Genomic DNA, 11,475 nt, shown 5'->3' with positions numbered 1-11,475 from the left:
AGGGACCCTGACACCCGCGCCGCCCCCCGCGCTCCCCGCCCCCTTGCACTTTCCCAGGGACTCGCTGGGCTGTCTGGGCGGCTGGCGGTGGTGGCGGCTCTTCCCCGGCTCGCAGGGGGACCCCCCCCCGTCGGCCTCGGCTCCACGTGGGGCGGGGCGGGCCGGGTCCGTGACCTGGAGGCGGAGCGCGTGGGGAGCCGTGCTGCGGCCGTGTGTGTGTTGTGGGGGCGCGGGGGGGAGATAGCCGCCGCCCGCCGCCGTCTGTCTGCAGCCGGAACCGTGCGCGCCGAGGCTGCGTCTGTCGCCAACTCCTCCAGTCTCTCCCCTCCTCCTCCCTCCTCCTCCTCCTCCTCCTCCTCCTCCCACGCCGCCCCGGCGCGGCGGCCAGGCCGCGGAGGCGGGGCCCCCCCTGGCGCGGCGGAGACGGGGTGGGGGTCCCGGCGCTCCTGGCCCGCCACGCGCCGGGAGCTTGGAGAGGATGCGGTGGCGGCTGCTGGGGCTGCGGACCCCGGCTGCGCAGGCTGGGCCTGGAGGGACGCGCGCCGCCGCCGGCCGCCCTGGGAACTCCAGGCCAGGCGGAGGGGGCCCGGCTAGCCGCCCCGGTGAGCCTGGGGTGGTCTCCTGGGACACCGGAGGACCACGGGACCCGCAGCACCATGAGAAATCTCGGGATTCCGCCCGCTTTGGACTGGGAGGTCAGACGGCTTCTGCCTCCCCGCGCTGGGCCGACACCCGCTCCCCTCAGGCTTGGCAATAAGCCCTTATATTCTGCACAGCTACCAGCCCCTCCAGCCGTGTTGGATGGGGACTGGTGACTGCCCTAGTATGTGACGATTTTAACCCAGTTTTCGTTACAGTCTCTGAAATTGGTTACCTCTGCCGCCATGAAACCTCCTGCACTCACTCCGAGGGACACAGTTTCAGGTTCAACAGAGGTGCAGCTAATCGAAGGAGTACCAAGTTCTCCCCTTCTCTCAGCCTCCTTCCCCAAAAGTTACGCAGTCCATCCTCCCATCACATCAGAGAAAGGACTCCGGATGTCTCTGACTAGTTGTCAGCAGTTGGAGTCAGCCCGGTGCCCACTGGGGTCTGCATTTCTCAGCCACCGGTAATGAAGGGCGTTGCATTTGACCCGCGCTCGCAGGTCACACAGAGTAACTACTCTTTGCCGAGAGACCTGCATGGTGTGCGTTGTCCTGGCTCAACCTCCCCATAAAGGTGGGCGCCTCAACTTTCTCCTGTGTAAGATGGAGAAAAGCTCCCGCGGGTTGAGACATCTGTCCCCACACCAGACAGGGAAGGTCTTAGCAGCTTCTGGCGGCCAGAGAGGTGGGAGTTGAACCAGCAGACCACACTGCCACCTACCTACCGCAGCTCTGATATCCAGTGCAGTGCAGCTTGGCCCTGCCACAACCAGCGGCATCTGCTACTGGTCCTGTCAATATAGGAACGCATAGACAACTCAGGGATTTGGAGTATGGCTGCCGGGGTGAACAGTGCAAAATCCTAAGTTAACTGCTAAGTGCTTGGTCTGAGCAGGTTTTTATTGGATTTTGCTTAACTAGTAACTGCTGATTTGTTCCCATTTTTGAAATTCAACCATGGAGGATCCCATCAGCGGGTATTCCACTATCTGCTCCCTCTACTTGTTTCCCATTCTGCTGTCCCCCCAAACACACACACACACACACACACACACACACACCAGCATTGGAAGAGTTTAGGTACACTAGGGGCCTTCAAACATTTCATGGATAATGTGTGTTATGAAAAACAACTGCACAGATTTCAATGTTTGAGCTAAAACTTGTCTTTTAATTCCATTTTCCATTAACTTTTTTTTTTAAATACTTATTTTTATTGGAAAGTCAGATCTACAGAGAGGAGGAGAGACCGAGAGAAAGAGCTTCCATCTGCTGATTCACTCCCCAAGTAGCCAGGAGCTTCTTCTGGGTCTCCCATGCAGGTGCAGGGTCCCAAGACTTTGGGCCATCCTCTACTGTTTTGTCAGGTCACAGGCAGGGAGCTGGATGGGAAGCAGGACTGCCGGGATTAGAACTGAAGGCCATATGGGATCCCGGTGCGTGCAAGGCGAGGACTTCCGCCACTACCGCACTGGGCCCTTCCGTGAACTTTTTAAAGCTCCATTGTATGCCTGCTGTCTGTAAGAGCAACACGATGATGAGCCAGCATCATTCTGTTACCAACCTGCAGAGGAAGATCCAGGGCCCAAAATAAAGCTGAGGTGAGCGGGGGAACTTGGCCTACTTTAGGGGAGCGTTTCTAGACACCCCCTCCCCACATACACATAACAGGGAACTGACACTCCCCCAAAACTTAAGGAATTTTTATGGAAGGAATGACAACTTGAGTTTGGATGGATAAATAATACACAGACGTGAAGTCCAACAGTACTAAATCAAGTGAAAACCAACGGGATTGTCTTCAAGGTTTGGGAAGTGAGTTGTTTTTCACTGTGCATCCATTATACGTTATTAAATGTCACCGCAGTTAGTCCAGGGAAGGTTTCCAGATAATTGTTTAAGGAGATACAACCAAAAAAAGGCAAACATTAACACTGTTTTTAAAAAAAAAAAATCTGAGGGTCCCAACAAACACAAGTTTCATGGAATCAGGGGCTACCCTTCTGTTTTGCTATAAAACGTATGCTGTCCAAAATGATCCATCCCAAGCCACACCTGAATTTACACCAGAACCCCACGGGGCATCTTGACGATGGGGATTGAGACCCCGAGTCCAGATGATCACTCAGGACCAGGATCCAAGGGTGGACAGTCAGGGCCTGCCTCGTGTGCGTGGATGACTTCATGGCGTGTCACATCCCAGCCCTCTGTGTTAGAATGCCTGCGTGTTCTCTGAACTAGAGACCTCCCGGGGTCTGTTGTGACATAGGGCACATGAGTATCTGCGTCCATCGGCCTTCCCCAGGCTCCTGCTGCCCCCGCGGCTCCAGCAGCCACCACCATGCTCCTCTTCCTTTGACATGTGGTCTCCAAGGGCAAGAAACAGTGCCTGCTCTCAAAAAGGAAAAATTCTTGCAATGACAATAGGAAACGATGTGTACAAGGTTTCTGCATCTCAGTGCTATGGTTTGGATGTGGTTGCTATGCCCCAGGGCTTCCCGTGTAACGATTTTATCCTCAGTGGGTGTTTTAAGGGCACAGAAACCTCATCCAGTTGTGGTATTTAGAGGTGAGACCTTTGCAAAGTGATTAGCATTGGGTGAGGTCCTCAGGGTACAGCCCCCATAGCTGAATCCTGGAGACAGCAAGATCCGGATAGACAAGGGTCCCCGTCCTCCACCATGTAACGAGCTGTGCAGCCCGGGGACCTACACCTCAAAACTGTAAGCTGAAAGAAACCTCTTGTCTTGGTAATACAGCCTGTGTCAGGCATTTCATTATAATAATGAAAAAAAATGACTAACACAGCCAGCTAGCAAAAAATAAAGAAATAATTATGGAGCGGTGACAGGTGCATTTTCAAATAGTACACAAATGTTCAGGTACCTAAACTTTCACTAGGCCCTACAACTGTTCAACCAGGACTCAAACCAGCACTCGTATGAGATTCCAAGATCACGGGCAGCGTGCGTGTCACCTCCTCAGTCTGTTAGGGTGCTAAAGTTCTCTCCGAAGCTAATCTACACCCTGGAACTCCTGGGCTGTGAAGCTGTCCCCTGTGACTGAAGGACAAGGACAGTCAGCCATCATTTTCTGAATACCTAGACAGCTCCCCACTAGAATGTAAATTACCAACCAGTTTAGCACAGATCCTGGCGGAAAGTAGCGTCACCAATACCAGCTCCCATCAGTCCTTTTCCCTTCCTTCAAACAAGGACAGACCTTCCGGTAATTTTATACCATCTCAACTTAGCCCCAGTGAACCCATGTTTCCCAGAATTGCTTCCCAGGTTAGATTGGCATGGGGTTTCCACCTCCCTGATCTGAGTTCTTCTTGTTCCTGCCTGGGTGTTCTTCCACATCCCCAAGTCCTGAGTCGAGGCACGAAGTGCTGCGACCTGCATGGCTGAAATTTAAGAGGCAACTGACTGAGCCGGGCTTGTCTGTCCTCATGCGTATCAGTTCATCTCAGTTCCTCTCACATCAAAGCCGGTTTTTCTGTTGTACTTGTGAAACTGCCAGTCCCAGAGCCACTGGACTTCAGAGACTTCTTTATTATTATTATTATTATTATTATTATTATTATTATTATTATTATTATTAAATGAGATATACAGAGAGGAGGAGAGACAAAGAGGAAGATCTTCCGTCCAATGATTCACTCTCCAAGCGGCTGCAACGGCCAGTGCTGTGCCAATCCGAAGCCAGGAGCTTCTTCTGGGTCTCCCACACAGGTGCAGGGTCCCAAGGCTTTGGGCCATCCTTGACTACTTTCCTAGGCCACAGGCAGAGAGCTGAATGAGAAGCAGCAGGGCTGACGGGACACGAACCGGCAGTGCAAGGCAAGGCAAGGACTTTAGCTGCTAGTCTACCATACCAGGCCCTTCCATGGACTTCTGACCAGCCTACAGGAAATCCTTAATCCCATAGCATTTGACAAGCATCCTACTTTTCTGATCAAACCCTGACTGGCCCAGATCCCTGCACCTGTATGTATAGCCCCTCTGTGCTGCAAGATCCCAAAAGGACAAACACCATACATTCTCTCTGATGTGAGGCAACCTTCATGGAAAATATAACATCAAAAGCCTTATGGGGCCGTGCGTGATAGCATAGCAGTTAAAGTTCTCACCTTGAAGGTGCAAGGATCCCACATGAGCACCGGTTCTAATCCCGGCTGCCCCGCTTCCCATCCATCTCCCTGCTTGTGGCCTGGGAAAGCAGTCAAGGAAGACCCAAAGCCTTGGGACCCTGCACCTGCGTGGGAAACCTGGAAGAAATTCCTGGCTCCTGGCTTTGGATTGACTCAGCTCCAGCCATTGTGGCAGCTTGGAGAGTGAACCATCAGACAGAAGATCTTCCTCTTTATCTCTCTTCCTCTCTGTATATCTGCCTTTCCAATAAAAATAAATAAATCTTTAAAAAAAAATCAAAAGCCCTTTGAATACTGTTTTTGCTGCAATCCAAGGGTTTTGATATTTTTGGTTTTACTTTCATTTCTTCAAAAATAGTTTCTTTACTCTTATTAAATTCTTCATTGACTCACAGAACATACAGTAGCACCATTTTCTCCAAAAAAGTTTTTTTTTGTTTTCTGTTTTATTTCTTCATTGACACATTGGTTATGCGGTAGCATGTTATTTAATTCCATGGTGATGTACAAAAAAAATTTAACTTTATTCCTGTTGTTGATTTTGTTTAATGACTTTTCATTTAAGGGAATGTATAGTTGCTGCATACTAGGGATTCCACACCCAGATGTGAAGATACAATACAGTATGCATCTCTGCTTCCAAACCAAAGGACTCCCAGGGAGACTGTGGGATATATGTTGACAATAGGACGCGAGACTGTCTGCCATTGTCTGTACTGGCAATGTCAGGACACGCTTGGATAGCAGAACGATGGACTTATGACTGCTTATGCGTACACTATTCTAATAATATGGGGAAAATTAGTTGGGGCGAGGAAATTGGGGAAGGGGGAGGGATTCCCAGAATCTATGGAATTGTATCATAAAATTAAAAATAAAATAGAAAAAATAGAACCATCACTTGTTTGCGCAGAAGCTTCTGATGATTTCTGTGTAAATAAAGAAGACAGCTTCTTAAGTTGTCCGTTATGAGCACCAAGTTAAAAAAAAAACTGACAATTCTAAAGATTAGCAAAGATGTGAGTCACTGGGACTTGCATAGCAAGAAACTCCATTAACCAACAGGGCGCAAGAGAGATCTGTGCAAATATTCACCAAGAGGCAAGCAAAAGGATCCACATACAAGTCTTAAAATAAAAAAGGATAGGACTCGGCAGCGTGGCCTAGTGGCTAAGGTCCTCGCCTTGATCCCATATGGCTGCTGGTTCTAATCCCGGCAGCTCCACTTCCTCTCTATCTCTCCTCCTCTCAGTACATCTGACTTTGTAATAAAAATAAAAAATAAATCTTTAAAAAAAATAAATAAATAAAAAATAAAATTAAAAAAGGATAAGCATTGGGGCATTCTGGGGAAAGCCACCGCTTGCAGTGCCAGCATCCCCTATGGTTACCAGTTCAAGACCCAGCTGTTGCACTTATGATCGAGCTCCCTGCTGATGTGCCCGGAAAAAGAGCAGAGAATGGCCTAAGTACTTGGGTTCTGCACCCACACGGGAGACCCAGGGAGACTCTTGGCTTCTGGCTTTGGACTGGTCCAATTCTAGCCATTGCAGACATTTGGAGAGCAAGCCAGTGTCTCTCCCTTTTTTGGTGATTCTGACTTTCAAATAAATAACTACGTCTTTTTAAAAAATTCAAGAGAATAACAAAATAATTCAAATGTCTGAACACTGGATACAGAATAAATACATTTTGGTGCATATATATAGTAGAAGATTATATAGCAGCTTTAAAATGTTTAACCTGTCATACAAGACAGGACTGCATGTCACTGAAGCCTGTTTGGGTACAGATGGTAGGTGCAAATTAATAACATTATACAATTTTATTTATGTGATGCTTCAAAATAGGAAAGGCTCATGAGCAGTGGTAGCTGTTAGTGCAGTGGTAACCTCTGGGTGGTAGGAAGTGCAAAAAGTCAGAGTCTGTGCCTTAATCTGGATGTGGCTGCAAGGACATAAGGCTGTAAGCATCCCGCAGCCACACATTTACAATTAGTGAATGAGCTACACATACACACACCCAGAAAGCGAACATCAAAAAGTACATTGTTGGGGAGGGGTGGGGAGAACCCAAGTACCTATGTAACTGTGTCATATAATACAATGTAATTAATGAAGTAAAAATAATAAATAATTAAAAGAAAAAAAAAGTGCATTGTTACAGTGGAGTAAAAAGGTAAAAATCAAAGCTGTTAACTTCGTTTACATGTTTTTGCAAGCAATGATAGCAGACATTTAGCCCATTCCCAAAGAAATGAATGGAATTTAGCTGCATTAATGTGCTCTTTTTACAATATTCACTGAAGAAAAATGGGTTCCCTTTTAAAATGCTTTTTAAGATTAGGAAACAAGGGACCAACACCATGGTTTAACAGGCTAATCTTCCCTCCTGTTGCTCCCTTATAGGTGCTGATCTATGTCTCAATTGCTCCATTTCCCATCCAGCTCTCTGCTTACGGCCTGGGAAAATGGATCTTGGTTTTCAATTTTTAGTTGTTTCAAATCTATGGAATTAAGTTTTAGGGATCAAATGTGTATAGCATCCTGGCCCGGCACCGTGGCCTAGCAGCTAAAGTCCTCACCTTGAAAGCCCCGGGATCCCATATGGGTGCCGGTTCTAATCCCGGCAGCTCCACTTCCCATCCAGCTCCCTGCTTGTTGCCTGGGAAAGCAGTTGAGGACGGCCCAATGCATTGGGACCCTGCACCCACGTGGGAGACCCGGAAGAAGTTCCAGGTTCCCGGCTTCGGATCGGTGCGCACCGGCCCGTTGCGGCTCACTTGGGGAGTGAAACATCGGACGGAAGATCTTCCTCTCTGTCTCTCCTCCTCTCTGTATATCTGGCTGTAATAAAATGAATAAATCTTTATAAAAAAAATGTGTATAGCATCCAAACTGTCTTATCAGCCACCCATCTCTTTGGGACAATCTTCCTTTCAGCCCTCTGTTAGAAACCTTCTCTGCTACTCGGTTCAACAGAACATAGCTGATGCTACACCAGAGATGTGTTGCAAGGCTCATAGGGACAGTTAAAGGAAGCGGTGACCATTGGAAGGAAAGCTCTCATGACGCCCAACCCAGATGAAGCCCGCCTGGGCTCTGCACCTTCTCCTTCTGACACGGAGCACATTTGTCAATGAATCCCCTTGTCGCCCACCTGAGCAAGGAACAGGTGCTGTTGCTTACACACAAGGACTCTGATGGGCACTGGACTATGGGAACACAGAAGGAGAAGACGAATGTGGAAAGTGGAAGGAGAGAGAACAAGAGAAGAGAGAACAAATTAACCTTTACCTCTCTCTCTCTCTCTCCTCTCTCTATTCAGATAGCAAATACAGCTAAGCAAGCAGGAAAACCATCTGGTCAGCAGGGTTACTGAAGCTTAGCTCTCAAAGTCTTAAGACATATATGAGGATAATAATAACAAAGCAATTACACTGTACTGCTTACTAAAATAACAGGCAGTGTAGCCTATTTTACACAAAGAAGATTGTTGCCTCTGGTTATGGTTTTTATTCCCCAAATAACATTACTATTCTACACAAAACCAACTTTCTCTTTTGTCTCTTATTTTAAATTGCTTGATTACACAAGTGACTACTGAGCTTCTTTTTAAAGGGGGCTGTGGGATTACATGCGTGTTACATGATTTTTAAAGGTTTATTTGTTCTTATTGGAAAGACACATCAGATTTATGGAGAGAAAAAGAGACAAAGTTCTTCTATCGCCGGTCCACTCCCCTAAATGCCTGCAACGGCCAGAGCTGAGCCGATCTGAAGCCAGGAGCCAGGAACTTCTTCTGGGTCCCTGATGCAGACTCAGGGTCCCAAGGCTTTGGGCCATCCTCTACTGCTTTCGCAGGTTGTAAGAGGATGCTATATGGGAATTGAAGCCACAGGGACATGAACCAGTGTAGGGGAGGGCCTGGTGGGGGTTATTGTGGGTCGCTCCAACTAGGCTGAAGCTCCCACTGGTTTATGCGTGGGCCGAGTATGTGCTGGGCAGAAACCAGGCTGGACTGCAACACCCATTGGTTCCAGTAGAAGTCAGGGCTGAAAACAAAACCAACCCAGCGATTGCAAGCACCAGCTGATCAGGGCAATGGACTGTGCTGGGCCCTGTACTTGTTAGTACATACAAGAATCTGGTCTGGGAACACCTCAGACAAAGTTTCTTTGGAGATCTCCCCAATCAAAATGCTAAACTCAGAACCCTAACCAAGAAGAGACAGAAGACAGAACAGGTCAATCAACCACCTCAGCTCTATGTTGGCAGCGAAATACTGGACAAATGGAGACTCTGTGATGGACTATGTCAATCAGTGGATTCTTCAACAACCTCATCGTGCTTGGAGTGGCAAGATTGGCAGCGATTCATAACTGGTGAACTATCAAAACCACTTGAGCAAGAACCTCGGAGCATGCCCTACATCCGGGACCTGGGGATGGGTGGGAAACTGGGTGGGCCTTCTCCCTTAATATCCCCCTTTAAACATGAGGGAAACAATAAGGAAATAATAGTCTTACCCACTTTCCTATAGCCCTTGAACCTTTTTTTACCCTAACTAACTATGTAAAGATGGTCAAAAATATAATAAAAAATAATTTTAAAAAAGTATAAGATTTCTCCAGCCTTCATCCAGTTTATTTTTCCCAGTATAATGAGTGTGTCCTATTTCTGAATTTGGACACTGACATTCATACAAGCCATGCTTGCCACTGGTTATGTTTAGAAATCTGGTAGCAATACTCTGCTGGCTCTGTCTTCAGACCAGAGAGGGTATACCTAAGAAGCCGCTGAACTTGACTAGACAATAAGATGCTGGACTCTATGTTTGGTATATGCTTGCAATGGGGGAATCTCAATTGAACTTGAACTGTGGTTATGCAACAAGGTGGAGGAATCCACCATGGTGGGAGGGTTTGGGGAGGGGTGGGGAGAATCCCAGTACCTATGAAACTGTGTCACATAATACAATGTAATTAAGGAATTTAAAATAAAATCTAAAAAATAAATAAATAAAATATGAGAGCGAGGTAATCCCAGTCATTGAAAAAAAAAAAAAAAAGAAAAGAAATCTGGTAGCAAATGTCCTACCCTGACATTTGCTTATAGACTGCGGGTGGGTCCCAGGTCCACGTCCACTTCCTTTTGTTAGGGCTCCAAAATATTGCAAAGCTGGATGGAGCTACAATTCATGCAGCTGTTTCTTTTTTAGCAGACACAAATACTCTGTGGACCTTCCCACACACGCCTTGATGTTTGGGACACACAGGGACTTCGCTTCCAGACGAAGTGTTGCCCTGCCCATTACCGTCACAGCATCCTACCCATGGCAATGGCAGGAATGTTGCACAATCCTACACAAACCCTCAGCTCAATTTCCTGCGTGATCGTGGTGGGAGCAGCCTTCTTGATGTATTATCCGTGGAGCATGAGCAAGAAAAACATTTGCTGACTTAGGCCACGTATGCTTTGTACTATTTTTTACTTTGAAACTACAGCACACCCTAATTTGTACAGTTTTATTGGTAGACAGGTTGTTTGGGGTGCTTTAAAAAAAGATTTATTTATTTTCATTGGAAAATCAGATTTACAGAGAGAAGAGATTGAAAGATCTTCCATCTGCTGATTCACTCCCCAAGTGGTTGCAGTGGTCAGAGCTGAGCTAATCCTAAGCCAGGAACCAGGAAATTCTACCACGTCTCCCATGCAGGTGCAGGTACTCAAGGCTTTGTGCTGTCCTTGACTGCTGTCCCAAGCCACGAGCAGGGAGCTGGAAGGGAAGTGGAGCAGCTGAGATACGAACTGACACCCATATGGAATCCTGACGCATACGAGGCAAGGACTTTAACAACTAGGCTACCATGCCAGGCCCCTGGGGGGCCCTGGGGTGCTTTTTGCCACTATAAACAGTGCTGCAATCCTTGTATGTAGAAACATGCTCACATACTGACTTCCTAACTTTTCACAATAGAGTTGATTGCTTCTGGATAAAAGGATTTGAAAAATAATTTTTTTTAAAGATTTATTCATTTTATTACAGCCAGATATACAGAGAGGAGGAGAGACAGAGAGGAAGATCTTCCGTCCGATGTTTCACTCCCCAAGTGAGCCGCAACGGGCCGGTGCACGCCGATCCGAAGCCGGGAACCAGGAATCTCTTCCGGGTCTCCCACGCAGGTGCAGGGTCCCAAGGCATTGGGCCATCTTCAACTGCTTTCCCAGGCCACAAGCAGGGAGCTGGATGGGAAGTGGAGCTGCCGGGATTAGAACCGGCGCCCATATGGGATCCTGGCGCATTCAAGGCGAGGACCCTAGCCGCTAGGCCATGGTGCCGGGCCCTGATCTACTGTTTCACAGAACTGTGCCGGTCGAAAACCAGGAGCCAGGAGCTTCTTCTGGGTCTCCATGTGGGTGCAGGTTCTCAAGGCTTTGGGCTGTACCAAAAGGGTGGAGCAGAAGGAATCAGACCAGCACCCATACGGGCTGCTGGCATTACAGGGGGCAGCTTTAACCAGCGCTAGCCCCAGGATTTTAATTGTTACTAGATATGTTTGTCTTATTTTCTCTAAAAGTTTTAGTAATTTGTATTCCTATAGGATTTTTCTTACATTCATTTTTAGTTTTTTCAATTAGAGGAGTAAGAAAACTGATGTCTCATTATTTTTTAAAT

Source organism: Ochotona princeps, chromosome 21, assembly GCF_030435755.1.
Source record: "Ochotona princeps isolate mOchPri1 chromosome 21, mOchPri1.hap1, whole genome shotgun sequence".
In the NCBI taxonomy this organism is placed as follows: domain Eukaryota; kingdom Metazoa; phylum Chordata; class Mammalia; order Lagomorpha; family Ochotonidae; genus Ochotona; species Ochotona princeps.
This window is presented reverse-complemented; position numbering follows the sequence as displayed.